Here is an 11,597-nt window from a genome sequence, read left to right on the forward strand (position 1 = left end):
AAGAATACTCTCTTCTGCTCCTTTTGCTTGAGAGGGGCAAGAATTTTCAGGACCTTGGACAGAACCTCTAAACCACTTGGATTAAATTATGCTCTACCTTGTTGAGGTAATCCTTTTTTTTTTTTTTTACTTGTCTTGTTAAAACTACAGTTCATCCTTACTTAGCACAAAAAAAAATGAAAATAGTTAAGAGACAGAAAGGGAAAGATAAACCCTTAAAATGTCTAATCTAACCCGTTAAAAATGCCTCACCTGTTTCCACGTTGCTCAGTAAACTTCCTTACCTGGGAAAAACACACACCGATACCTGCAGAGCTAGTGTTTGCAACAGGTACCTCCCACCATGTCAGATGGATTGGTTAATCCAACTAGGAACAAAGGCTCTCATAGGTTAGACTACCTGTCAATTATTCACAGTATTTCCTCACTGCATTAGTTGTAGGTAGAAAAAAACAGCTCAGTGGAGGAGTAAAATGTGGGACTGGGAGTTTAACAGAGAAAAATATGAGCACTTTAGATAATAACCCAAATAGCTGTAGAAATCAAAACCAATCATCAAAATCTTGTTTTTAAAGTTTTGAACTGATGCATATATTTTAATATAGAAAACAGTTTTTGCTTACTAATTGCTAGATTGTTTTTTAAGATACCATTAAATTTTACTGGAATTGCTACACGAGTCTTGAGCACTTTGATTATTTATGTATCATATTTATACTTTCATTAGCAAAAGGGTTAATTACAAAAGATTAAAATGTACTTATGTTTTAGCAAGTGACACATTGGTGTAACAAAGTCATTAAAACATATAAATTTATTAAAATAATTAACACCTTTTTGTTCCTTCTATATTAAGGTCCTTAAAGCATGTGCAGCTAAATGGGAAAGATGATTTTTATCAGATGGAACATAGGAGATGCAGAAATAAATTAGATTTTTCCCGGAATTTGTCTTGCAATTAAATGAGAAAGATGGAATTATCAGGTGAAACTTAACTGAGGATGGTAGAATAAGTACATTCAATTAAGAAGCCAACCGAATAGTCGTAAGTTCCACTTACTTCAGTTATCCCAATTTTCAGACTCAGCTGTGGGAGAACAGTCTGTTCCTAATACTTTGACAGCCAAATATTTATCAATCTGTCTCTTCTTTGACACTAGTCTGACTAAAGAGCAATAATAGAGAGGAAATCACTTTATAATTCAGAGCAAACTCTTCCTTAAATTCAGTGCCTTTAGAAATTCCTCATACTATTTACCCCATGATTTCTATCATTAGGAATACCTAGGGATATATTGAAATTTTACTTAGACTGCAGCTTTTGAGCAGAGATTCTGTAGTTGAACATCTTTATAACCCCTTGTACAGAAAAGGTGACCAGTCTGATATTAATTTCTTTCTAAGTATTTATTTGGAACCAATTTGAGTCTGGACTTCCCACTTGCGCATACAGAGACTTATGAAAACTGATTTCTGAATCATTTTGGGTCAATTGGTTTGGTTTTGGTTTCTCCAGAAAATATATCAAATAATCTATTTCCATAAATTATATGCCGATGGTGATGATGATAATATATACTGTTATATTTGTATACATGAGAGGAATTGTGATGTGTTTGATTTACAAGTAAATAATAGCTATTTTCCTTCATATATCCACTTTTAGTATCATCCTCATGAGGTAATTAGGCATTCATTATCCTCAGAGCTGGTATGCTCTCTCTCAGCAGGTGTTGCAGTAGACTTCAAAGAGACTGGCCACTGAATGCATGCAATAAAATATGCTCAATGGCAGGGAAATATTGACCACAATGGCCCAGAAAATAAAACCATAGAAAGACTGTTCAATCTGGCTCACAAAGTATGGGCATGTTCCATAGGTGTGTAGAATCCACACCTAGCCAAAGAAAAGGAGACAGGTTAGTAAAGCAAACTTTGAAGCTCTATGCATAGGCATTCATTAGGTCAAGGTCCATCGTATTTTAGGATACAAGTAGAAACCTTTTGAAGCTAATAGCTTCACCTCTTTTACATTGGACATGCAACATCACAAGGTATGTAGAAACAGGCCGGATTTGTATCATGACACTGCCATCCCACTTTTATTAGTCTACCCAACCCTGCTACTGCCCTAGCACATTTGATTATTGTTAAAAATGGAATCATTTCTGAGGACTTTTTCTTATGTTTATATTTGATAACATTTTGTTCTTTTTTCCTCTTACCTATTACTTTTTAATTTGACACATTTATTTTTTATTATTTTTGGAGGCGAATTTATTTTTGCATGGGGTTTATGCTATAGTTGTAATTGTGATTGGTTTTCAATGATTATGGATGGTTTCATATTTGTCTTACCTATGCTATGTAAGCAACTCAGAATAAATGGATTGTGGCAGGGTTAAAGTTTGTGGAGGGTGCATAGGGAATGGTCTGGCCCTTGAAGATCAGGAGGAAGAGCTGCTACCAAGGCAATGATCAGAGAAGCAAGGCTTGAGCCAGAGCCAAGAAAATAACTTGAGAAAATGTCTCAAAAAAGCCCCTTCCTAGTCCACAGAAAGGGAGGGAGAAGTGCTGGTCTGTCTTATTGGGGCCAACAGTTTGATATATTAAGTAAACTTATATAAAACAGATATGTTCAAAAAAGAAAATTGGTGGTGATGTATATTTGAATGCTGTTATATATTAATTCATGCACTTACACAATGTACACCTCATGATCATGGAAAGAATAGTTATTTTTCCCCAGACAGTATTTTTTTTAGAAGAGTCATCCTGAAAGGGTGATGGAAATATGTCTTTTGTTCTAAACTTTCCATTAATAAACAAGTTCTTTGATTTTCTCTTAATCCAAACTTCATAGTTGGAAATACCACAGTCAGACAACAATCTTCTACATGGGCTCTTTCATCTGTTGTTTGAAAACATAACTCTATATGCAAAGATTACCCAGAAACTGCAATGAAACACTTTGTCTTGGAAACCAAGGCACCACTTTAACAAGAAGATGCTCAATCTCAGTGGCGCACCATAGGCTACAAATTATGGAACTTTGACTGACTGGGTTGGTAATTTATTTATTTGATTTATGTGCTGCATGTCTTATCTTTGGTCATTTATTTATTTTACTTTTATCCTTTATTACTTTATAAGTCACTCAAGGTGGTGGACAGCCACCTTCCTCATCCTATTTTCCCCACAACAATAATGCTGTGAGGTAAGCTGGGCTGAGAGAAAGCAATTAGCCCAGATTCACCCAGCCAGTTTTCATGTCTAAGGTGGGAGACATGAAACTCATGGTCTCCTGGTTTCTAGGCAGCGCCTTAACTGTCATAGCAAACTGGCTCTCTATGAACACAGCCACCAAGAATTACTTGTAAACAATTCACTAGTAGGGAAAAAAAGCTATAAAGAAAGCAAAATTCCCACTGTCTTATCCTCTTCAGATTTGACAAGCTTAGCTAAAATGATTGCTTGCAGATGATATTTAACTGAAAATATCTAATTATCTCCATAAAAGTAACACATTTTCAATACCCATTGGCTGCCTTTCTCCCACCTGCTCTCCATCACTCCCATCATTTCCCCTTCCTTTGTGGTGAGATAGCACCACGGGTAAATCAGTTCCAGCCTTGGAAATCCATCATAAAGCTATTACATAATCACCACAAGCTAAGCCTAGAATATGAAAATGTGATGCCAAGCTGTGGGATTTGGAAATAGTTTTCACTTATTCAGATCAGAGAGAATTAAGGAGACTTAATTTGATGGAAAACAAGAACAGAGAACATTTAGATGCCAAATAACTCTTTTCCTTTGTTCAAAAGACTTTATTTAAGGTTTTGATATGTTTCTAATTCTGTCCCATGTTTGTAAGCATTAAGCATGAGCTGGCATTTAATATATTCTCTTTCTCTTTTAATAGTTAATCTTATTTATGAAATGCTTCTAATGTATTTCTATAGTAGATGTGCTGATAGTTGTAATTTAATAACTGTTCATAAATTAACCATTGAAAAATGGCATCTCTCCATGGTAGTGTACAATGCCTGGCCCAATTAATTGGAGCTATTCTTATCTCCACAGAGCACATGGCTTCACTAGGCCTGAGCTAAGACCTGCCACAGTGAAACAGGTCAATTATGTTCTCAAAATGACATCAAGAAGACACTAGTCTAGTGTTCTAGACTATAGATCTTGGACTCCTTAAGAGGCTGCCCCTATCCAGAATTCCAGTTGCCATTTGATCTAGGAATCTTGCTAGATATGACCAAGCTCACCAATATGTTATAAAAGTAAGAAGAATTGAAATATTTTGTAGAATCTTCCTTGATTGCCTCTGTTCTCCTTTGATGTGTGAACTCTGGAAGAGAGACTGGTCACTTCCATAATCTGGTAGGTTTATCGATGACTGATTATCCAAACTGGACATGAAATTGATCAGTAGATGGGCTTTGGAGAAAGGTCCATTATTGTCCTGTTAAGGACCTCCAGAAATGGAAAAGACCCAGCTACTACTAATACAGTCAGTGTTGTCTTGTGCATTTGGTTCATGATACAGACTAGAGTACAAGGCTTCAGTAATAAACAGATTCTGACCTAAGATCTGGATAGTCTTGCAGAGGGAGAAGCAGAAATCCAGAAGATAGCAGCTGTCATTGGCATGAAGAAAAAATATGGCAACCAAAGAGAAGATTGATATCAGGAGTGGTCCAGAAGAGCTTCCCAAAAGCAAGGTCACATCTAACCTTCTTATCACACTCTTAGAGTGTCCAGTGACAGATTTTTTCTTCATCCAGTAGGTAATGATGCTTATCAAAGTTGCCAAGAGCATGGCAAATAACAATACNGAGAATAGACCGAACTCAATATTGAAGGGATGTAGATAGGCAGCACGTTCTGAGAAATTGTGGCAAAGATTGGTGGTACAGATGCAGCTATTGTACAGGGACCACCTGCAGAGACACCATGAAAAACATGCTTGCTGGATTGTTTAATTGTAATAGAACAAAAGGTAAACATTGCAGATGCCTATCCCAACCAGAAGAAACACTTTCTTCATCCTACTTTCTTGCTTTATTTATCTAATCAAACTATAGGGGGTGTGATCAAAAACATCCCAACAGAACTGCTGCAAAAGTTCTTGGGTGTGTCTAGCGATGTGTGAGTGAGCATTATCGTGAACCAACACCACACTGGAAGTGGTGCCATAGAAAATCTCGCCAAATATGAAGATGCCAAAGGAGTACTGCTAGTGAAATTCATGGAGTGTGGTTTGATCATTAGTTCAGAAGTCTACTGTGAAACATTATGAAAACTCAGACGAGCCATCCATAACAAGCGTCAGGGCATGCTGACTTCCAGTGTGGAGTTGGTTCACAATAATGCTCGCCCACACACTGCTAGACGCACCCAAGTACTGTTGAAGTAGTTCCGTTGGGATGTTTTTGATCCCCCCAACCCAGATTTGGTGCCAAGCGACTACTAAGGAATCTCAAACCTTGTAAGATGTCATGACAAGTGCCTCAATTTGAATGGTGATTACGTCGGAAAGTAATGTAATGTTGTAGTTTTCTAATGTGTATAATAAAAGTGTCTGTCATTGATAACCAAACAGAGGTTTATTTCCAAATTGCCCTTGTATGTAGAAACAAATGGAGATTATTACTGTTTAATTTAGGAACTAGAAGTTCATTCACAAGATGCATCACAAGCATGCATCACAATTGAAAGTTGTTTTGCAGGCCTGAATTTCAGAACAGCTGAGGTGTGCATCTGCTGTGCATGTTAACATCTTTTATGTAATGACTCCAAACCACATCAGTTCTCAGCCACTTTTATCACTTTTAATAAAACCAATAACATGCCTTTTGGTATTTTGTCATGAGTATTATTCCCTCATCCAGTGAACATGTCTACCTTCTCTTGTTGAATCTTGTAAAAAAGATGTTGAGATTCTAGAAAGAATACAGAGAAGAGCAACAAAGATGATTAGGGGACTGGAGGATAAAACATATACACAACTGTTCTTGAATTGGGCATGTCTAGATTAATGAAAAGATGCTCTAGGGGTGACATGATAGCAGTGTTCCAATATCTCAGGAGTGGCCACAATGAAGAGGGAGTCAAGCTATTCTCCAAAGCACCTGAAGGCATAACAAGAACAATGGATAGAAACTAATCAAGGAGAGAAGCAATCTAGAACTAAGAAGAAATTTCCTGACAGCAAGAACAATTAATCAGTGGAACGACTTGCCTTCAGAAGTTATGGGTGCTCCAACAATGGAAATTTTAAAGAAAAGATTGGACAACCATTTGTCTGAAATGGTATAGGGTTTCCTGCCTGAGCATATTAGAAGACCTCTAAGGTCCCTTCCAACTCTGATATTCTGTTATTCTTCGTGATCTCCATTCTAGTATTTTCCAACCAGCAAGATGAAGTCTTCCAAAACACAATCATCTGCCTGTATGTTTGCTCTGCACAGGTCTCATGTACTCCATCTTTCATACATGTCTATTCATATTTTATCCAAACAAATGTGTTTGTATGTAGTTCATATGTATGAACTAAACATCTGCAAATTAACACTGATAACTGTTGTACTGAAACCCCTTTTTGCAACTCCTGAAAATGAAATCAGTGTCTTTACCCAAGAATAACCATAATTATTTTGGAATCCTTGCATGTATTTGTATAAACAGATGTAGATACAGCTTACAGCACCCTTCTCAACCCCCTTTCATTAGACACTTACCTGTTATTGTCCTACTGCCTAGGATCATAATTCTTGCATGCATTCCTATCAACTAACAAGTCTGCCACCTGACAAGGCAATATATTAACATACCAGTGAAGATGGTCTGGGGGAGGGGAGAACTTGGGACCACCCCACCAGTATAATCTGGAGCAGATCAAGACTTTCTCAGTTGTTTTTGCTCCTTCCTTCTATGCTCCTTCCCGGCTTTCAAGTTAATGGTGTCCACAGCAAGGGCTCTAATGCTGATTTTTTAAAATCATGCCTTACACAACTAGATAAACCAACAGGCATGTTTCCCATGAGCAGCCCAAAAAAGATGTTTGAATTGCAGCAAGCAGATAAATAAGTAAATGATTTTTAACTTGCCTGAAGAAATAAATCTCAAAGTATTTCATTTCAAACATCTATTTTTTGTAATCAAGACAATACATCTTTATATTTGTTATTGCTTAAATTAAAAATACCATAATCGCAAGGTTCAATACAATGACAGCACACTTAATCGTATTAGGTTATAAATTATGACAAAATGAATTTTACTCAGATTAAATATTAAAAATATCAAACAGAATGCAAAGCATGTAACACCCCATACTTTTTCAAGTACTGTAACATTAACAACATAATCTTCTATTTGTTTATTAGAAGTCCCACCTGGTTCAGAACATACTCTTCAGAAAGAAAGTGTTTATGGGATTTCAGCCTATTTTTTTGTCAAAACATTTAATCCCACTGAACATATTTTCATAACCTAATTATTTCCCAAATTTCATCATGAACAAAACAGCAGGGATGAACAATATTGAAGCCATATATGGGGAAAACAAATATTATAAATATTTCACAAACACTAACCACGACCAATATCCCTATCTGAAAGGAGCATCACCACTCTGTTCTCCTATTCCACACTATCCTCAAAGATACTTAAATTACTCAAGGCTAAGCTGCTTAGATGATCTCATGATTACTGTGCGGCTGCTGATTCCACAGATTCCCAGCATTTTAGATGCTCCCGCTTCATCTTACGAAAAAGGAGAAAACGATGATGTAGCCGCTTGTCAGAATTCCCCAACCTGCCCTGAGAAAGTTCTTGGGGGTCGTTTTGTATCTGGCACAGTCAATAGGTTTCCTGAAACTGTTCTACTAGTCTAGTGGTTCTCAACCTGTGGGTCGGGACCCCATTTGGGGTCGATCGACCATTTCACGGGGGTCGCCAAGCAAGGCTGTCCGCCATTTTTTTTTGTCCGCCATTTTTTTTTGTCCGCCATTTTTTCCCCTTTTCCGGCGGGTGCCTTACCTCCCTTGGGCTGGGCCAGCTAGTGGTCGGCCTGCTCCGTCACTGCCACTTGCCAGCTACACCTCGGCCGGCACAGGGGGCGGAACCACACATGTGCGGCGCTCCGGGGCAGGGAAAGTCCTCGACTTACGACTGGTTGAGTAGTCCTCGACTTACGACCGGTTTAGTCCTCGACTTACGACCGGTTTAGTCCTCGACTTACGACCGGTTGGGGTTGCGGCATTAAAAAGGTTGAGAACCACTGTACTAGTTGGTCTTGTCTTAGACATTTCTTTGGAGTAATGGTTTTTACTAGAAGGCACGCTGCACATCCTGAGAAGATCCTTTCCAGAGGATAAACCAGGTACTAATCATCAAGTCTCCCTCCAGGCTGAATCCTGCCCCCCCCCCCCCCCCCCCCCCGATCTTGCAGTCTACAGCTTTCACTTGCAGGGTGCGAATCGTTGCGAGGGATTGCACTGCACAAGGCTTTGTCGGTGCCTTCCGCGGCTTGTATCAGGAAGCCCGCAGCATAAGCAGGGGACAGCCCTCCCTCCGGGTAAAAGCAACAAGCGGCGCCGGCTGGTTACAGGCCCGCCGTTCTCCACTCCACCCGTCCTAATCCGATTTCAGGCGAGCCGTGCCAAGGAGAGGCCTCCCGCCTCCCGCCTCCCTCCCTCTCCGGGCGGCCCCGGCCCCTCCCCGCTCTAATTCTCGCCCCGTAGCTCAAAGTAACGTGCTTGTCCCGGCCCTGCCCCTTCGATGGGCTTCGGCGGCGACCATTGGCTCTCTCGGTCCCCCCCCCCCGGGGCTGCTGCGCTCGGAGCCAGGAGAGCGCCAGGGAGGGGCCGGTCTTAGGAGGAGAGCGCTCCGCAGTCTCAGCGCCGCGATCGGGTTGCAGCCGCCGCTCGCAGGAACAAGTGAGTCGATTAGTCGTAAAGGTCGCGCGCTTCCCCGAGCCCATCGTTTGCTCGCCGTTGTCTCTGCCTCCTGCCTTTTCTTAAAGCGGCGCCTTTGCGGATCCAGCCTCTTCCTCCTTTCGCGCTCCGCTTGCAGGGCGCTGTCCACCGCCTCTTTCGATTTCCCCTTCTCGCCGCCGGATATTTTCCATCCATTCCTATGAGTCAGGGCTTTGGGTGGAGATCGGCCGCCTGCGCCCACCAGTCCCGTAGGAGGGGAGAGGGAGCGCTGTTCGCGGGCTAATCTAGGATGGGGCGTCGTCCATCCCTCCCAGATTAGCCCCGCGTCGCCAGGAGGTCTTATCCCGACCGTAACGGAGGATCTTTCCTTCTTTTCAACGGCACAGGGATTTCTGCTCTTCTGTGTTCGCAGCTTCCCCGTTTTTGTACCCGCACCAAGGCTGTGAGTTTTGCGAAACTGAAGGGTTTGGTTGAAGTTCCAGGATTGGCTTAAATTTGCTTTAATCTGCGTTGTGACCGTCATACTTTACTGGGATTTCAGCTTGCATCGCCCATCACACCCGCTTTCTCTTATCTAACTTACCTGTCCAGCACGGCTGTTGGTTCTTTGGGACTTGAACCCCAACATCTGAAAGTGATACCTCAGGGGATGACTTTGCTGTCCCATGAAGATCGAGCAGGTTGGGTGGAAGGGCTACCTACACCTTCTGATTGATTAAATGATTATGTAGGAGGCAATGATTTTTAAAAAGCTAATTTGCAACCTGGGTTGTGAATTCTGTTTGATAGAATTGAGGTTTTCTGTATGCTTGCAATAAATTGTTGGGAAAAGGGAGAGGTGCTTTTTTGAAAGAAATCCTCCCTTGGAATTGCTTCTCCCATTTGGTCAACCCATTGGGTTATAGCAATTTAAAGGTGATGTCTAAGAGTAGCTTTGATTCTTCTATAATTTAAGGACTGTTTTGTGCTCAGTGCTCAAATTTCAGTGCTTGTTTCACTGTCATATACAGCCAATGTCTATTAAGAAAACAATTAAAATGATGAAAATTGCTGTGCACGACACTGAAATAGGCTTCAGCTTGAGATCATCTGCCACTTGTGCAACCACAGATCATATGATATTCCTGTAAATCCTTCAAAGCATACATATTATAGGCACACATGTTTATTATTCATTAAAATATTGCTTGCTTGGTATTTTATGATTTCAGGTATGTTCTTTTTACCATTTATTTTATTTCCAAAGTTAAAATACAAAATAAAACAAAGACAAAACAAACTAACAAAAGAAAAAAAACAAAGAGAAAAACAAATTAAGGATTTCAAGTGTATTCAAGTTATAATATAAAATTATAAAAAAATATAAAAAAAATAAATGATCAAAGATTAAAACAGCAGTAGTTACAGGATTCATCCCTTGTGTGAAGACTCCCTGCTAACTGAACCTAGAAAATATGCCTAACTCACAATGTCACCTTTTGCCTCATTGTCAGCCCATGAGACTAAAAAGCCAGCTCTTCACTTGGCATCAAGAAGCAAGTGTTGGCCCACACTGACCTCCAAAACTGAAATGACACAATAGAGAAGGTGCTCTCCTGAATCTTCCCAGGACATTCTTCTGAGGCAGTGAGCTGCAATCGTCCACAGATATTAATGTTTGAGTTGGTACATGCTGGCAGAGATGCTCCCTTAAAGAACATTACAACATTTTAAAGTTCATTGTAGACCTTTGTAGCAGTCAGTGGTAGTTCCCTTAGGATCTATTTAAGTGTTTTATCATCTCTAGCCAACGGTGTCTGCATGGGAGAGAAGGTGCAAAAGGGATCTGAGAAATTAACATAGTATCTTGGGGTTGCAACACAAATCCAACTGCTTTTCTATGTGTGTTGCGTGGCATCTTATGCACATCTCAAAGTTGAAGAACTTAAAGTGTAATATGGTAATGTTGTTTCATCATTCTGATAAAATCTGTGGACACCCCTGTTTCTAGGTGTGAGTTCCAAGCCACCTTCAAGGGGGCAGTTCCATGCACATTGCAATACTGTAATCTGACAGGCCAGAAATGGACTAGCTTAGTTTAGCTCACCCCTCCATCAAAGTCATTGTAGTCAATGAGTCAGTTGCAGCTGGTCAAACTGTGGATCACTGAAATCGCCTGGATCTGGGTGACAGATGAATTCCACTGATGGTCACCTGCTCCTTCGAAGGGAGTGTATGGTCCTCCAGAAATATTCCTGAACTTGTGAGCTGCCACACAAATCACAATTTGATTTAGCATGGGGTGCGAACCATGCCAGAGAAGACTGTAATACTTGGGCTGATTTCTTCCAGAATGGAAAGTGTCTCAAGAGCAAAGCAGAAACAGTCAGGATATTTTGTATCTTTCTTAAGAACCTTCAAATCCCTTTTTATTTTTATTTTATTATTACTTTAATTTATACCCCGCCCTTCTCCCGAAGGACTCAGGGCGGCTTACAGGCAATAAAAACGGAACTATACAATAAATATCTAAAAACAATTAAAATATATATTAAATAAGCCTGTTATTTTTAGAAAAGTTATAAAATCCCTATTAAAATCCCTATACAATCCCCCCCTAGGCCAATCCCGCTTGATGGAAAAGCCATGTCTTGAGGGCAC

At 40.2% G+C, this 11,597-nt stretch overlaps 1 protein-coding gene and 1 pseudogene across 1 annotated transcript in view; one reads left to right on the forward strand and one right to left on the reverse strand.

Moving 5' to 3' along the window:
* Positions 1-1,723: 1,723 nt before the first annotated feature.
* On the reverse strand, positions 1,724-10,657 carry LOC114922388 (annotated as a pseudogene).
* SFXN3 (sideroflexin 3) overlaps positions 8,867-11,597 on the forward strand; it is an 18,850-nt gene continuing 16,119 nt past the window's right edge. Inside the window, exon 1 of the mRNA XM_015813433.1 lies at positions 8,867-8,957. The gene's annotated coding sequence lies outside the window, so the exon portion shown is untranslated. The remainder of the gene's footprint in view (positions 8,958-11,597) is intronic.

Source organism: Protobothrops mucrosquamatus, unplaced genomic scaffold (assembly GCF_001527695.2).
Source record: "Protobothrops mucrosquamatus isolate PMUCROS unplaced genomic scaffold, P.Mucros_1.0 scaffold156, whole genome shotgun sequence".
In the NCBI taxonomy this organism is placed as follows: domain Eukaryota; kingdom Metazoa; phylum Chordata; class Lepidosauria; order Squamata; family Viperidae; genus Protobothrops; species Protobothrops mucrosquamatus.